Source organism: Bos grunniens, chromosome 2, assembly GCF_055505025.1.
Source record: "Bos grunniens cultivar Pamir isolate PY7600 chromosome 2, Bosgru_T2T1.0, whole genome shotgun sequence".
NCBI lineage: Eukaryota > Metazoa > Chordata > Mammalia > Artiodactyla > Bovidae > Bos > Bos grunniens.
The window spans coordinates 108304314-108321470 of record NC_141166.1 but is presented as its reverse complement, the minus strand read 5'-3'; the positions used below and the strand labels follow the sequence as shown (position 1 = coordinate 108321470).

At 37.6% G+C, this 17157-nt stretch overlaps 1 protein-coding gene and 2 long non-coding RNA genes across 22 annotated transcripts in view; 2 read left to right on the top strand and 1 right to left on the bottom strand.

The window, feature by feature from the left end:
- The window catches only part of B3GALT1 (beta-1,3-galactosyltransferase 1), a 629012-nt gene that overhangs the window by 263050 nt on the left and 348805 nt on the right, over positions 1-17157 (bottom strand). The window lies entirely within an intron of this gene.
- LOC147378475 (uncharacterized) lies at positions 813-5548 on the top strand. The gene is made up of 2 exons (XR_015147242.1): positions 813-956; positions 1691-5548. It is a non-coding gene; the product is annotated as an uncharacterized LOC147378475 (long non-coding RNA).
- The window catches only part of LOC147378474 (uncharacterized), a 28996-nt gene continuing 26634 nt past the window's right edge, over positions 14796-17157 (top strand). The window contains exon 1 of the long non-coding RNA XR_015147240.1: positions 14796-14921. This is a non-coding gene — a long non-coding RNA (uncharacterized LOC147378474). The remainder of the gene's footprint in view (positions 14922-17157) is intronic.

The following is a 17157-nucleotide window of genomic DNA, read 5'->3' as shown; positions in this document are numbered from 1 at the left end:
TGGGACAGGTAATAGGAAGAAAAAACTTCCAAAGTATTTCAAACTAACAAACTAGCAAAGTATTTCATACCTTTGCTTCCATTTGGTTTTTTGTCATGGTAAAATGTGACGAGTTTTCACTTGGATTTAATAAAGAGTAAATAAGGGAAAGCCATGAACTAGTAAATTACAAAAAAAAAATCTTAATTCAACAGCAAAAAAGCAGATAAAACACCATAAATGAAGAGAAATCCATTACAACACTGCTTTTAATTATGTAGGCTGAAGCATGCTAGAGGCCAACATGGGTGGTCCTGTCTTGAAGAGGAAATCAACAGGCTGGGCTGGCTCCCTAATCACAATGTGGTGAAGATTATGACCTGCTGGACTCCACTTACCTCATTAATTAAGTGAATTAGGCAGCACAATTCTTAACTTCTAGCTAAATTTCTATGATTTTGTATCTCCCAAATTACAAATGATAAATGAATGTGTTAATTCGAAATGTGGGCTACACTATTTCTCCAATAAAAGTCTGACAAAGGTTTTGCTGCGTTTCGCTTTACTGTGTTAGCAAGGATTCAGTTTTTAGTTTCAGTATATATGGCAGACACTCCTTTGGTCTACCTAACAGCCTGCACCCTTTTTTTCACTGCTAACGGAGCCCTAATTTTGTATAATTGAGGGAGGAGTAAAGGGATTCACCCTTTCATACAGTGAGAGTAGATTCTCTTCCAGCCCTAGAGGCTGAGTCATTTGTTCTAAGCAACCAAAGGGAACTCTGTGCCTCTTTGCCAATGATGGGTTTAAGGGCGGAAAGTGAAAGTCATTCAGTTGGACTCTTTGCAACCCTACGGACTATACAGTCCATGGAATTCTCCAGGCCAGAATACTGGAGTGGGTAGTCTTTCCCTTCTCCAGGGGATCTTCCCAACCTAGGAATCAAACCCCATGTCACTCCTGCCAAAACAATAAAGGTAAGTTTGCTGAGACAGAGAGACTCTTAAGTATTTTCTTTTCAGGTAAAAAGAGGGAAACACACAAGGTGAAAACATTCATGTCCCCTCCCCATTATTTTTCCTACTTTTAATGTGGTGGTGTGTGATGAATGTGATGGTTAGTGCCGAGTCAACCATCTTATGACCATGAGGCATTAAGTTTAAAATGGAAATGTCAACATGTTGAGTGAGCAATAGAAAAACAGAAATAGAAAAATCCCTGATATTATAGATTGAATGTTTGTGTCCTCTCAAGATTTATATGTTGAAATTCTACCACCCCCAATATGATGGTATTAAAGGGTGATTAGATTATGAGGGTGGGACCCTAGTCAATAGAACTAGTGTATTTATGAAAGGAACCTCAGAGAGCTCTCTTCCTCTTCTGCTATGTAATGACTTAGCAAGAAGACAGTCACCTAAGAAGCAAGAAGAAAGCTCTCATCAGACACCAAATCTGCTAATGCCTTGGTCGTGGACTTCCCAGCCTCCAGTACTATGAGAAATGGATTTCTGATGTTTACAAACCACTCAGACTAGATATTTCCAATCATTTTATTGATGTACACTCACACACCCACAAGCAAACACTTGCTTAATAGATCCCTTAAGAACAGTTAGAACTGGACATGGAACAACAGAGTGGTTCCAAATAGGAAAAGGAGTTCATCAAGGCTGTATATTGCCACCCTGTTTATTTAACTTATATGCAGAGTACATCATAAGATGCTGGACTGGAAGAAACACAAGCTGGAATCAAGATTGCCAGGAGAAATAGCAATAACCTCAGATATGCAGATGACACCACCCTTATGGCAGAAAGTGAAGAGGAACTCAAAAGCCTCTTGATGAAAGTGAAAGTGGAGACTGAAAGTTGGCTTAAAGCTCAACATTCAGAAAACGAAGATCATGGCATCAGTCCCACCACTTCATGGGAAATAGATGGGGAAACAGTGGAAACAGTGTCAGACTTTATTTTCCTGGGCTCCAAAATCACTACAGATGGTGACTGCAGCCATGAAATTAAAAGACGCTTACTCCTTGGAAGGAAAGTTATGACCAACCTAGATAGCATATTCAAAAGCAGAGACATTTCTTTGCTAACAAAGGTCCGTCTAGTCAAGGCTATGGTTTTTCCTGTGGTCATGTATGGATGTGAGAGTTGGACTGTGAAGAAGGCTGAGCGCCAAAGAATTGATGCTTTTGAACTGTGGTGTTGGAGAAGACTCTTGAGAGTCCCTTGGACTGCAAGGAGATCCAACCAGTCCATTCTGAAGGAGATCAGCCCTGGGATTTCTTTGGAAGGAATGATGCTAAAGCTTAAACTCCAGTACTTTGGCCACCTCATGTGAAGAGTTGACTCATTGGAAAAGACTCTGATGCTGGGAGGGATTGGGGGCAAGAGGAGAAGGGGACGACAGAGGATGAGATGGCTGGATGGCATCACTGACTTGATGGACATGAGTCTGGGTGAACTCCGGGAGTTGGTGATGGACAGGGAGGCCTAGCGTGCTGCGATTCATGGGGTGGCAAAGAGTCGGACATGACTGAGCGACTGATCTGATCTGATCTGATGTGATTAAAAAATTTTTGGATATAGTTTGCAAAATTGCCCTCTAGATCTGTCATCTTTCAACACATACAAGAGGTCTGTTTTTCCACACCTAATTCCTCAGCATATCCAATCAACATTGTAATCATTACTAGTAGGAAACACTAAATATTCAGTCCCCTTTTATTTTTCATTATCATTATCGTTTAACATTTTCAAGAGTAACTATAGTATTTCTTTGGTAAATACCCATTTGTCCATTATTCTATTTGAATGCTTAACTTTATCGTATTAATTGCAACTTTTAAGTGTTTAGTAGCAAACAGAGCAGGAAGAGCACAACCTTCATATCCAGGAGACCTGGCTTCAAATTCTGGCTCTGCTGTTTACTAATTGTTTAACTTTGTGACTAGTAAAAATTTTTCTAGATGTTAGTTTCATTGCTTATGAAATGAGGATAAAAAAGTACCATTCTCGTGGATTTCTTAGAATTATTAGTTAATACATTTAAAGCCCTTAGAATATGGCCTAATATGCAATAAGCACATATGAGAGCTAAGTATTATTATTACTAAAGATATTATTTTGTCCTAAATCTTACTAATATCTATTATTTGCTTTTTTAACTCTTTAAATTGTGTCATATGTGACACACAAAATTTTACATTTTGGGGTGAACAAATCAACAATCTCATTTATCATTTCTGGCTTTGGTACAATGCTTAGGAAGTTCATTCTCAGCCTGATACTTATTTTAAACTCTTATGTTTTCTTTCAGTATATGTATATTTTCATTTTCACATTCAAATTAATCTGGAACTTATTTAGGAGTAATCTGTGGGTACAACTATATGTCCATCCATCCATCATCTACCAACCTACCATTTGTTGGCCAATTATATCAGTTTAATATACTAAATATTTCATCCTTTTCTAATAGATTTAAAATATGTTTATGACATTCTCAATTTGCATTTGAACTTCATTCAGCTTTTGGATATTGCATTATGCCCCAATGAACTATATAAATTCCTTGAATACTTATTATTTCCACACCATTTTAATTATTAGAATTCTATAATATATTTTAACAAGCCCATATGCATTAATTTTGTTTTTTAAATTTTTAACTATTTTAATATTTATTTTGCTGGACAGATTTTTAGATTCACATTTTTCTCTAAGAATTCTGCAGTTCCCCACAATCCTTAGATGTCCATGAAGACTTTTTTACATTCACAAATAGATTCAGGGTAAACTGATAACTCTTAAATATTTGCATTTTCCATCCAGTTTTGCTTTTTAATGTCTGTCCTTGAGATTTTGTCATTTTCTTCACAGAGGCTTTGCCTTTCCTTTTAAGTATCTTGCTAGATTTTTCATATGTATAATAGTTATTTTAAATGGGAGATCTTCTTTTTCCATTCTCTTTTACACTGATATTATGAATGATATATACAAAGAGGCACTGGATTTTCATGTAGTCAAGTATGGTCAACTTACTAAATCACTTTAGAAAGTGCTGATTTTCTTAGGTTTTCCTCAGTGGATAATCATGTCATCTATAAATAACAATAATTATGACAATTTTGTCTCTTTATTTCCAACACTAATACATTTATCTATTCCTGTTTTATTTCATTTGCTAGAACTTCTAGAAAAATATAAAATGATAATAGAATTAGTGGGAGTTTGGTCTTATCCTTGCCTTTAGTGAACATGGTTTTTGACAGATTACAATTTCAAGAAAAGGCACATTTATTTTTAATTTACTAAGAAATTTCTTGGAAAAGAATGTTGATGTCCTCATAATTAATTAAAAATATCCTTAATGTTGAATTATTTTTTAAATTCTTAGATTTTTTGCATACAGTAAATACTTCTGAAAATAAAAACTGTATTGAAGCTCTGCAATATCTTAACCTATTTTGATTGCACCTCCCAAAAGATAAAAGTCCTGAAAGAAATAAGTTAATTGCCAATTACCAGTTCTGTCAAAACCTAGGCTACCCTCTAACATATCTGGACAGATATTCTCAGAGGAACACTGCTTAAGAATATTTTTTAAACATTTTTTCCACCTTTAGAGGTTTTATTTATTTTTATTTTTAAATTGGGGTATAGTTGTGTTACAATGTTGTGTTAGTTTCTGCTGGACAATGAAGTCAGTCAGTCATATGTATACATATATCCCCTCTTGGACTTTCCTCCCACCTGCCCCCATCTTTTTTCCTTGTGGAAGAAACACGTATCTATTATGTTTAAAAGTTAGAAATATAAACAAGACAAATAGAAGAACCAAAACTCTTATGGTAATAAATAGGAGACAGTTATCAGTCAATATGAGACAGGAAGGAAGGAGGGCAGGGCACGAGCTCTAAGAAGAACTGGACACAACAAAAACCAGTTAGAACCTACCAGGCTCAAGATGGTGGCAGATTTATTATACACTTATTATAACTCATTACCATGTTAAATTACACACCCACAGGTGCCATGACAGTTTTGCCTACCAGAAAGGCAAAAAGTTGGCAGTGGCCCACATCCTGGAAATCCCCAAAATAATTAGAACAATGAAATTACAAGCACATAAAAACTAACCATTACCACACCTTGGGACTGCTCTTGCCTTTGAGGCAGTTTGCATTCTGCCAATATATGTGAATAAAATACATTAAATAAAATTATGTATTATCCTGCTTTCTAAATAGGATAAAAATAGCAGTTATTGTAGAAAGTATAAAAAGAGGGTTTAGAATTACTCAAGTTGGTAAATCATAAATTTTCCATGACGCTCTGTCAGAGTCTAACAATCAGTTCAGTCGCTCAGTCATGTCCGACTCTTTGCAACCCCAGCACACCAGGCTTCGCTGTTCATCACCAACTCCCAGAGCTTGCTCAAACTCATGTCCATTGAGTCAGTGATGTCATCCAACCATCTTATGCTTTGTCATCCCCTTTTCCTTCTGCCCTCAGTCTTTCCCAGCATCAGGGTCTTTTCCAATGAGTCAGTTCTTCACATCAGGTGGCCAAAATATTGGAGTTTCAGCTTCAGCATCAGTCCTTCCAATGACTATTCAGGATTGATCTCCCTTAGGATTGACTGGTTTGACCTCCTTGCAGTCCAAAAGACTCTCAAGAGTCTTCTCCAACACCACAGTTCAAAAGCATCAATTCTTTGGTGCTCAGCTTTCTTTATAGTCCAACTCTCACATCCATACATGACTACTGAAAAAACCATAGCTTTGACTAGACAGACCTTTGTCAGCAAAGTAATGTCTCTGCTTTTTAATATGCTTTCTAGGTTTGTCAGAGCTTTTCTTCCAAGGAGCAAGCATCTTTTAATTTCATGGCTGCAGTCACCATCTGCAGTGATTTTGGAGCCCCCAAAAATAAAGTCTGTCACTGTTTCCACTGTTTTCCATCTATTTGCCATGAAGTGACAAATACTGGACTGATATTTTTCTAGGGAAAAAGTATTTTTTAAATTTTCCCTTTATAAAATTCACACACAAATACTACAGAATATCTGAAAGATAGCAAAAACATTCAATATTTTTGAAAAGCAAGTAGACAGGATGCAGGGTGCTTAAATATAAATATTAGACTTCAAGACACCTGCTCATTTACCCTATGTGAAACAAGTGTGGAGCCCAGTATATTCAAGGTTTTAATGGGAATTAGAGCATAGAGGATTATCAGAGAACAGGTTAGTTTGCACTATGGAATTCTATGCTGATTCATAATGCAAAAGCACAGTGATCAAGCTCTAGGATAAAGTGTATTTTGTCACTACAAAAAAGGGCAGGGGGCAGTAATATCTATTAAAACCAGTTAACTCTAGGTTTCAAGCAAAGATTCTAAAAGGTTAATGTCTCATTAGGTCAACTATTCATAAATTAACTACCTAGTGATAAAAGTTACAAGCTAGATCATTCACAGATTGGCAATTTTCTTAAGAGCCCTTTAACAATGAAAGATGGATTTGCATTTTGTTTTAGGATGAGGTGAGTTAATTCTTTTGTTTATCCACAGTCTATCAGCAACCACCTAGAAGAGTCTTATTGCTAATGATTATATAAGACATTTTTATCGGCCTTCTCCCAATAATGTCTGAAACTAAGGCAATACGTCAACAGGCCACTTGTTCCCTTTTCTGAATTAAACAATCTGTTAGTCTTTTCCACCAGAGAAGAAATATGATGGATTCTACTTCTCAGACTGCAAATGATTTTTTTGAGTCTCCATGTCTGAAATGTTTCTGCTTAAATCTGACAAGGGGAAAAAAATAACTTTCATAAGGCAATGCCATGCTTAAGGTTAAAACAGATCTGCTGCAGGGGCACCAGCCAAATTTTCCCGCTGCAGCAGTGGAATATGAGAACCAAGAGGTGGATATTAGATGCTCATTTTAGAAGTCATGGGTTTCAAACATTAAAAGATTAGGCTTCACAAGGTAAAGAAAATTGCACTACGGGAAACTGCAGGCCTGTGAGCTTGTTTGGCGAAGGTGGAACTATGTAACCCCAGGGCACTCCTCTACGTCAAATTTGCTTGATACGTTGAAATTCTCACAGATATTCCTCTTACTACAGGCCACCCCATTTCTTATCTACAACTCCCAGGCCATGTCTATGTACCACAAAAATAATCTTAACATATAAATATATAACAGATATATTTATATGTTAAGGTTATTATTATTTTTTTTGATGAAAGTGAAAGAGGAAAGTGAAAAAATTGGCTTAAACTTTTGGTTTAAACATCTGGTCCCATCATTTCATGGGAAATAGATGGGGAAACAGTGGAAACAGTGGCTGACTTTATTTTTTGGGGCTCCAAAATCACTGCAGATGGTGATTGCAGCCATGAAATTAAGACACTTACTCCTTGGAAGGAAAAGTTATGACCAACCTAGATAGCATATTCGAAAGCAGAGACATTACTTTGCCCACAAAGGTCCATCTAGTCAAGGCTATGGTTTTTCCAGTGGTCATGTATGGATGTGAGAGTTGGACTGTGAAGAAAGCTGAGTGCCGAAGAATTGATGCTTTTGAACTGTGGTGTTGGAGAAGACTCTTGAGAGTCCCTTGGACTGCATGAGATCTAACCAGTCCATTCTAAAGGAGATCAGTCCTGAGTGTTCATTGGAAGGACTGATGTTGAAGTTGAAACTCCAATACTTTGGCCACCTAATGCGAAGAGCTGACTCATTTGAAAAGATCCTGATGCTGGGCAAGATTGAGGGCAAGAGAAGAGGACAACAGAGGATGAGATGGTTGGATGGCATCACTGACTCAATGGACATGAGTTTGAGTAAACTCCAGGAGGGGTGATGGACAGGGAGGCCTGGCGTGCTGCAGTCCATGGGGTCACAAAGAGTTGGACACGACTGAGCAACTGAACTGAACTGACCAGGTTTGGTTCTTATTTTCCACTTGAAATGCTATTAGAGGAAATCTTGTGGTTATAGATATTTAACCAGGCCTGCCTTAGTGACAGTTCCTCCTTGGAACAGGGGAACTTGTTAGTCCCCTAGGGCTATATATTGATACATTTGGATAGTGAACATTTCAGAGCTGGTACCTGTACGTAATTTTGATTATGAAATAGTAAATCTCTCTCTAGAAGCAGAAATCCAGGAAAGGATGTGGAGATAGGTTTTCTATAAAGAATATGCATGTTCCAGTGTACACCAGAGAAGTCACTACGACTTATCACAAAGACAAGCTCATTGACGTTAAGTACAGTTGAATTTTTCATTATCTGTAGTCTTCCCACTTAAAACAAACCATCCAATATGTTGACATTTATATGGTTCAATCTCTCCATGCCGGAAAAAAAAAAAAAATCCACAGAAATAGGGTCAATAGGGTCTTTCTCATATACAACCCTTTCACAAGTTATGAGTTAATGTTAATTAAGAGAGCTATTGTTGCCTTATTTTTCCTTTATATTTTTAAAATATATCCTCATCATCTCAGAAAAATAAAGTATCTGTATGAATAATCATAAATTTTTGGAAAAAGTCTAGCGCTCCATTTTTTCTTTCAAATGAAACAGTTCTTACTGATTTTTGATTTGAGCTTCTCTGGTGGCTCAGTGGTAAAGAACCTGCCTGCCAATGCAGGAGACACAGGTTCTATCTTTGGGCCAGGAAGATCCCCTGGAGAAGGAAATGGCAACCCACTCTAGTATTCTTGCTTGGGAAATCCCAAGGACAGAGGAGCCTGGTGGGTTACAGTCCATGGGGTTGTAGAAGAGTCAGACACAACTTAGAGACTAAACAGCAACATTTTTGATTTGTCATTTCTCCTCTTTTATCTTCACTGTTTTGTTTGGCTTGTATTGTCTCTATTTCTGGCAAAAGAGTGGTCCTACTGGACCTCCAGTGCCTTCATTCCACATCTATTTCTCTATCATCTCTCTCCTCATTTATCCCATTATTGTAAACATTGTGACTGGTCACTCAACATCCATTCCATTCCTTTCCTACAAGAGAAGAAGAAGTGCAATTGGGGAGATTAACATTATTGTGATTGGCCTTTGGGCATTCTATCCCCCTGGAAAGTAGTAAGTAAAAGAAAAGCATGTGATACAAAAACAGACAACGCACAAGCTTGTGACCTCTGAGAAAATCCTCTCTGACTCTTACTAAAGAACAGTTCAAGTTAATCTCTCTTTTGCCTTCTTGACTTGAACAAGGGAGTATGTAGCAGCCACTGAAAGTCATTCTAAATCCAAGAGAAATCAGCTTCAAGATGAAGACATTCTTGATGGAGAGGAGAGAGATACAAACTCTAGAATGTGAAAATATTACTGAGTTGTTATACCCATCCTATTTTATGCTCTGCTTTCTTATTGCTACAATCTGCTTGGATTGGTCTGTTATCGATAGTCCAAAGGATCCAAACTGCCACACTTCACCCTATATACTTCCAATTAGACCAATAAAAGCTGTCACATTGATAAAGACTGTTGCCAGTGGGAGCTAAGTTTTTATTTCTTCAGTTTCCCTTTATGTCATGAAAACACAGATGAAAATAGATTCTTACTGGTTTCTATGTCTGCACAGCTATTTAGCTTGGATATAAATTTCCAAAAATATTTACACAATAACTGGTTGTATCAAAATAATCACACAGACAGTAGCCATGAGGTTATAAATATAGTATAGTAAGTCATGGGTCCTGTTTTCAATAAGCACATTTAGGATGGGAATGGGCAATAATATTTGTTCTCTAACCATAGATTACTCTAGGATTCTTAGAACTCAGTCCCATCACTAAGTCAATGAGGGTCATTCACCTGCCAGATATGACTGAATTCATCTAGAGGATATGTGTCACTTATATTAATGTGAGGGAGTGATTCTGGGATAATGATATTAGGAGGCAGTTATTAATCTCAAGATCATTATCCTTTAAATCTACTTCTATCATAGATAGGGGCTGTCTTCAGAATGGTTAACATTCTATCAGGGTTATTTCAATTCTAATATTCTGCCATTTCTCATCTACGGATCTGCACACATGTGTGCTCAGTCATGTCCGACTCTTTGCCACCTCATAGACTGTAGCTCAGCCAGGCTCCTCTGTCCATGGAATTTTCCAGGCAAGAATACTCGAGTGGGTTGCCATTTCCTCTTCCAGGGAATCCTCCTGACCTAGGGGTGGAACCCAGATCTCTTGTGTCACCTGAATTGGTAGGCCGATTCTTTCCCAGCTGAGCCACTGGGGAAGCCAGCTGCCCTGTTCCTTGGGGAAGCTATGGATCTGAGCACTGTCTAAAATTCTTCAGGGCCTGAAATTCAACGATAGTCATTTTTAGACCATTTGATTAAGATAAGCCTTCATTTAGCTAGTTATCTTTCCTATTTATCTACTTATATGTGTATATAATTACATTACAAATGCTAACTAAATAAATAATACAAAACTCTGAAGGCGATCAGAACATCCCCAAATTTGCCATCCCCAAATACTTTTTCATATGATTATTTTGAGCTCAAGGAGACTGAGATTCAGGAAGGGCTCCCTGACCTCCCCCTTTATATCAATAAGTAGGGCACACATTTCCCATGAGAAAGATGCCCTCTCTCTACAGGAAGAGGAGAAGATTCTTTTCACTGGGGACAGAGAGCTGACCCTAAGATGAATCTGTACAGATAAACCTACTAAAATAATCCTTATTTTCCATTAGTTTCCCTCATATATTTCCTGGTTGCTTTTCCACAATTTACTCCCCTTTTCCTTCACTTTGTCACATCTCCATAACTTATCATTCTTTATTAAAATGGTATATAAGTTCTCAAGCCTACCTGCTTATTTATTTCTTACATATGAAGGATTCTGTGTACATAAAATAATATTAACATTAAGTAAAATCTGTACGTTTTTGTCTGTTTGTCTCTCTTTTGTCAGTTTAATTCCTAGGCCCAGTCTAGAACATAAGAGGACAGAGGAAAAAGCTTTTTCTCCCCAGACCTCTCAGCTTACCAAAAATATGACTCTACATGACTCTAACATTTTCTCTTGAAAACTCTGATTCAGATTTAAAATGGAAGCAACTAGAAATTTTACTTAAAATTAATTAAAAATTCATTCTGATCATTTGAGGTCTAATGTGGCCCTTTAAATGTCTGATTTGATGATTTGTTTTCTATCACATATTTGCCATCATGTCAACAGGGTAAAGATGAGAAACAGAAGTGAACATGTACCTTAACAAATATTTAAGCATCACATCTTATACTTTTTCTTATCACTTAATAACAAATGAATGGTTTAATTGTAGAACTCAGTAAATTCAGGATGAGTGTTATACATACAACCACTTTGGAAAGGGATAGGTTATAGAATCACTGGCAGATTAAGCACATATACATAATAGTAAAATTCAGACCTTAATTTAAAAGATGAAGAATTCAACCTCAGATATAAGAATTTCAACTCTCTAAGGTAATCAAGGCATCTTATAACTCTAAAGACAAATTAATTTAAATCTCAACAAATACTAAGCTATGCTATAGGCCAGACGGATATACATTATGAAAAAAGCTTTAAATGCCTCCCATGGGGAAAAATAACTTCCTGGATCCCTATTAATGAAGCAACTTCTCCTATGAGTTATCCATTTATATTTGTTTAATTTTATTAATTTACAAGCCATGGTCGTTAATTTCTTTTTTTGTCTTAGGTACCAGGTAATCATAATATTAACAATTTATATATTTTGCTACACCTTATTTAATTTACATGGGCAGTTAGACATATCAGCATGTTGGAATGCCTTCTTTTCATAATTTTGTCTATGGGAACACTGTTGCATAAATCGTCTGCACTAGAAGTAGCCATGGGTGAAATGGCTTTTCTTATTAAATGTCACAAGATTTAATGTCACAGTATAATTGGGATGGAAGGATAACTGCACTAAGCTCAACATGTCTTTTTCTGCTAACACATTATTAACCCACAGGAGTGTTAAAATATGTTTAATAAAGGCTCCATTCACATGGAAATGGTTGGCACTTGCTAAAAGTTACACTATTTCACTGCTCAGCCCTAAGAATTTCTAATGGAATTCATAGCAAGTTTGATTTTTCAAGTGAAATTATATTAGAAGTCCACACTAAAAAATTCAACATTTGTTCCTAAATTATAGTTTTAAATATAAAAATATTTATTTTGTGCTTGAAGCACTAGAGCATTCTAGTATTAATTGGCAGTTTCAAAGTTCATGCTTAAGAAGAATGCTGATAGAACAAGTAACAAAGCCAATAACAGTAACAAACAGTAACAAACTTTCTGATAGAAAGTCTTCTGGGTCTGTTATTGGCTTTGTTACTTGTTCGCTTGTCTGGACACACATACAAAAGTCCTGGGCACACAGCTAAGCTTACATGTACTAACCTCACTCTCAGTAAGATAGGGTCATATGACTGAGTTTGGACCAACGACTCATACAAACATGACCCATAACAACCTGCTCCACAAATCTGTATGTACTCTCTCCATTCGCTCTGCTTGAAACAGGAGAGGGCTCCAAACCCTGATGCTTGCTGAATATCCACACTGGACTATTAGTGAGCAAAAACAGGAAAATTATACCACTAAATTTCTGAGGATGTAAATGAAATGGCAACCCACTCCATTACTCCTGCCTGGAAAATCCTATGGACAGAGGAGCCTGGTGGGCTACAGTCCTTGATTGAGGTCACAGAAGAGTCGGACATGAATTAGCGACTAAACACCAAGAAGTGACTACATTTAATGCAGTTAGATCATTCTGATTTTCTCTTCTTTTTTCCTTCCTTCTTTCATTTTTTTTCCCTTCTATCATTCTACACAGGGTAGAATCTACCAACTGAAGAGAGAAGGAAGAAAACATCTAATAATGTTTTGTTATCATTGATACAGCCAATGACTTTGAGGAAGCTAGTTAATTTTGTTGGGCTTCTTATTCCCAATCATTAGCCCAAGGATACACACTCAAGCATTTCATAAAATCATAATCCACAGTGCCTTTTGCAAGAAAATTCCTCTGTCTCCATGTGTTCATGCAGAACCTGTTCCCTCAATGCTAGAGATTATAAGAGAACCTTTATTGTCTTTAAAGGTGCTAGTGCTAACCCACTCCAGTACTCTTGCCTGGAAAATCCCATGGATGGAGGAGCCTGGTAGGCTGCCGTCTATGGGGTCGCATAGAGTCGGACACAACTGAAGCGACTTAGCAGCAGCAGCAGCAGTGCTAACAGTCTACATCATTATTTCAAAATCTAAGCCAGGAATTTACAATACTGTTCCTGGTGAAATTTACCTGTAAAGAAGTCTCACCACCCCACTGTAATTTCAGCACATTCACATCTGTCTTACTTTAAATAGAGTGCACAAGTTCTCATCACTGAGCCTACTTTTTCCCAGTCTTTTCTTCTCAAGGCTAAACTACATCACACCAGTCTTTTAATCTTTCCTCACAAATGAGTTTCAAAACTTTAAACAGTTTCAACTTTTCTCTATCTCTTTTTCATAAGCCATAGTCACATAATTGATCTATTTGGTGGAAAAGGAAACTGAAGCAGAAAAGAAATCCAACCAACCAACTGTTTACATAGACAAAACTACTTTTGATTGAAGGCTCCATTTTTCACACAGTTTTTATGGCCTTAAAAAGGATTCTGAAATATATAAAGGAAACTTGTAATGAGTGTGTTTAAGAGAATAATTTGTACAGGTTTAAAGTGTTAGATATCTATGCATATTTTACAGTACAGTTAGTTTGGATTTAAATTAGTTATAATAGTAGATTTTTTCAATTCAACTAGGCACATGCCCCGCAGGTTTCTATCATTAAGTACACTTGATCAGACCACAACTGCACTTGATTGAAAAACTTAGAGGCATGAGATTTGCCCTAATTTCTCTTTGTAATTTTCTGCGTAGCGAGAACTCAACACACTCATTTATTTGGAAGAATCCCTGGTGACTCAGATGGTAAAGAATCTGCTTGCAATGCAGAAGGCCTGAGTTCAATCCCTGGGTCAGGAAGATCCCCTAGAGGAGGAAACGGCCACTCACTCCAGTATTCTTGCCTGGAGAATTAAATGGACAGAGGAGCCTGGTGGGCTAGTCCATGACGTTGCAAAGAGACAGATACAACTGAGTCACAACACTTTCACTTTCAGAAGAAGCAAAGTGAATTAGTGTAGAAGATCGTATCTTGGAAATTTCTAGACAATTTAGTCTTATAGGCTTAAAAAAACAGTAAAACTTCATAATCTTAAAGGGAATGGGGAAGGGGACTCAACCAGCAATTCAGGATCCACTAATAGAGCCATACAACTGACTTAACAAATGCACACGCAGTTGTCACTCCTGTCCTCTTACTGGAGCTGTGGAGACAAAGGCACTAGCATCCAGATCCCACTTCACTCATTTATTAACTCTATAATTGAATATCTCTGATCTCCAAATTTCCTAAATGACAAACTGAGGATAATGATGTTTAACCGGCTCTATGGTTCTGAGGTTTATATAATGTACAGTGGACAAAGCACTTACCAGAGTACTTGGCACATAGTAGGTAGTTGGAGTGAAAGAAAGATGGTAGCACATTCTTCGCCACACCTCCCATCCAACAGTGGAGTCTACTTCTCCCCACCTGGAATCTGGGCCTCTCCTGAGACTCGCCCAGGTGAGAAGAATGCAGCAGCAATGCTGTGGTATAATCTCCAAGGCTGGGCCTTAAGAGATATGCAGCTTTCACGCACATGCTGGAAATTCAACTTCTTTGAGCCCAACCACCGAGCCACGACAAGCCAAGCCACATACAAAAGCCATGAGGGGGAAACGCAAAGAACTTGGTTTGACAGCCACATCTCCAGCACCAACCATGTAAGTGAGCCATTTGGATACTCCAGGTCACTCAAACTTCCAGAGAACTGCAGCCCTAATCAACCCTAAACACTAAAGGAGAATCACCCACTCACATATGCTTAGTCAATACGAGAGATAATAGTTTTGTTTTCCCAAGTCACAAAGTTTTAAATGGAGCCTTTAAGTTTGGGGTAGTTTCTTACACAGTAATAGCCAAAACAGGAGCAAAAATTGGAGCAATTATTATTTTTCTCCAATGATGACTGAAAATAGCATACACTGGAGCTTCTGTGCTCTACTTAGAGACCTTAGGGTCAATGTATCGTATACCACAGCTCACTACCAAAATATTGGGGAAGTCATAAATAGGGGACTTGACCAAAAAAAAAGAAGAAAAAAAAAAGAAAAGAAAGTTCTTTAAGAGAACTAGTGCTTTCTTTCCATTGCAATCTTGTTCTTGTTGTTTAGTCACTCAGTCATGTACGACTCTTTGTGACCCCATGGACTGCAGCACACCAGGCTTCCCTGTCCTTCACCATCTCCCAGAGCTTGCTCAAACTCATGTCCATTGAGTGAGTGATGTCATCCAGCCATCTTGTCCTCTGTCATCCCCTTCTCCTCCTGCCTTCAGTCTTTCCCAGCAATAGGGTCTTTTCTAATGAGTTGGCTCTTTGCATCAGGTGGCCAAAGTATTGGAACTTCTGCATCAGCCCTTTCAATGAGTATTCAGGGTTGACTTCCTTTAGGATTGACTGGTTTGATCTTGCAGTCCAAGGAACTCTCAAGAGTCTTCTCCAATACCACCGTTTAAAGCATCAATTCTTCAGCACTCAGTCTTCTTTACAGTCCAATTCCCACATCCATACGTGACTACTGGAAAAATGATAGCTTTAACTAGACGGATCTTTGTCAGCAAAGTAATGTCTCTGATTTTTAATACACTGTCTAGGTTTGTCATAGCTTTTCTTCCAAGGAGCAAGCATCTTTTAATTTCATGGCTGCAGTCACCATCTGCAGCAATTTTGGAGGCCAAGAAAATAAAGTCCGTCACTGTTTCCATTGTTTACCCATCTATTTGCCATGAAGTGATGGGACCAGAGGCCATGATCTTTTTTGAATGTTTCTTGAATGTTGAGTTTTAAGCCAGCTTTTTCACTCTCCTCTTTCACTGTCATCAAGATGCTCTTTAGCTCTTTTCTTTCTGCCATAAGGGTGGTGTCATCTGCATATCTGAGATTATTGATATTTCTCTCTGCAATCTTCATTTCAATTTGTGCTTCATCCAGCCTGAAATTTTGCATGATTAACTCTGCATATAAATTAAACAAGCAGGGTGACAATATACAGCCTTGACGTACTCCTTTCCCAACTTGGAACCAGTCTGTTGTTCCATGTCTGGTTCTAACTGTTGCTTCTTGACCCGCATACAGATTTTTCAGGAGGCAGGTAAGGTGGTCTGGTAATCCCATCTCTTGAAGAATTTTTCACAGTTTGTTGCATCCACACAGTCAAAGGCTTTAGTGTAATCAGTGAAGCAGAAATAGATGTTTTTTCTGGAATTCCCTTGCTTTTTATATGAGCCAACAGATGCTGGTAATTTGATCTCTGAATGCTCTGCCTTTTCTAAATCCAATTCTAGATTGCAATCTTTACTGTACTGCATATCTGTTCATTATATCACATACCTGTGAGTTCTTATATGACTGTAAATTGTAGGACCAAGGAATGTTTGCCCCAAAATCAGGTCTCATGATCTCTGTACAGGGTACAGTTCTTAAAGACTCACTTGTTCTTCTTTGCTTACAGCCTTTGCAGATTTATACTCTCCTTTTGCCTCCCTGCGCCTTGTCCCATTTATTTTGGTGGCCATCATAGACCTAGCACCAAACTTATTTATCTGCCCTCATTTTCTTTGTAGGCTTCCTATGTCTTCCTTATGGTATTTTTTAAAATTTCTCCCCATGCTGTCTCTCTCTCCCCCCCATCCTTGACCTTGATTAGCTGTATCCCTAGAATCTATTAAATCTAATGAATATCACTTTTAGATTTTCAGTCTTGGCCCCACTGGGAATCATTGTTGCCATGCCCATTGTGGTAACAGATATGATATTATCTTAATTGCAGGTATATAAATGCAAAGTACCTTTTTTCCTTAGGGCACAAATGAAAGAAAATTATAGTAATTTACAAAAGAAAATGGTTATGTGTTTCTAGGTAAATTTCCTAATAGAGGTGACAATATAAAAATATATAA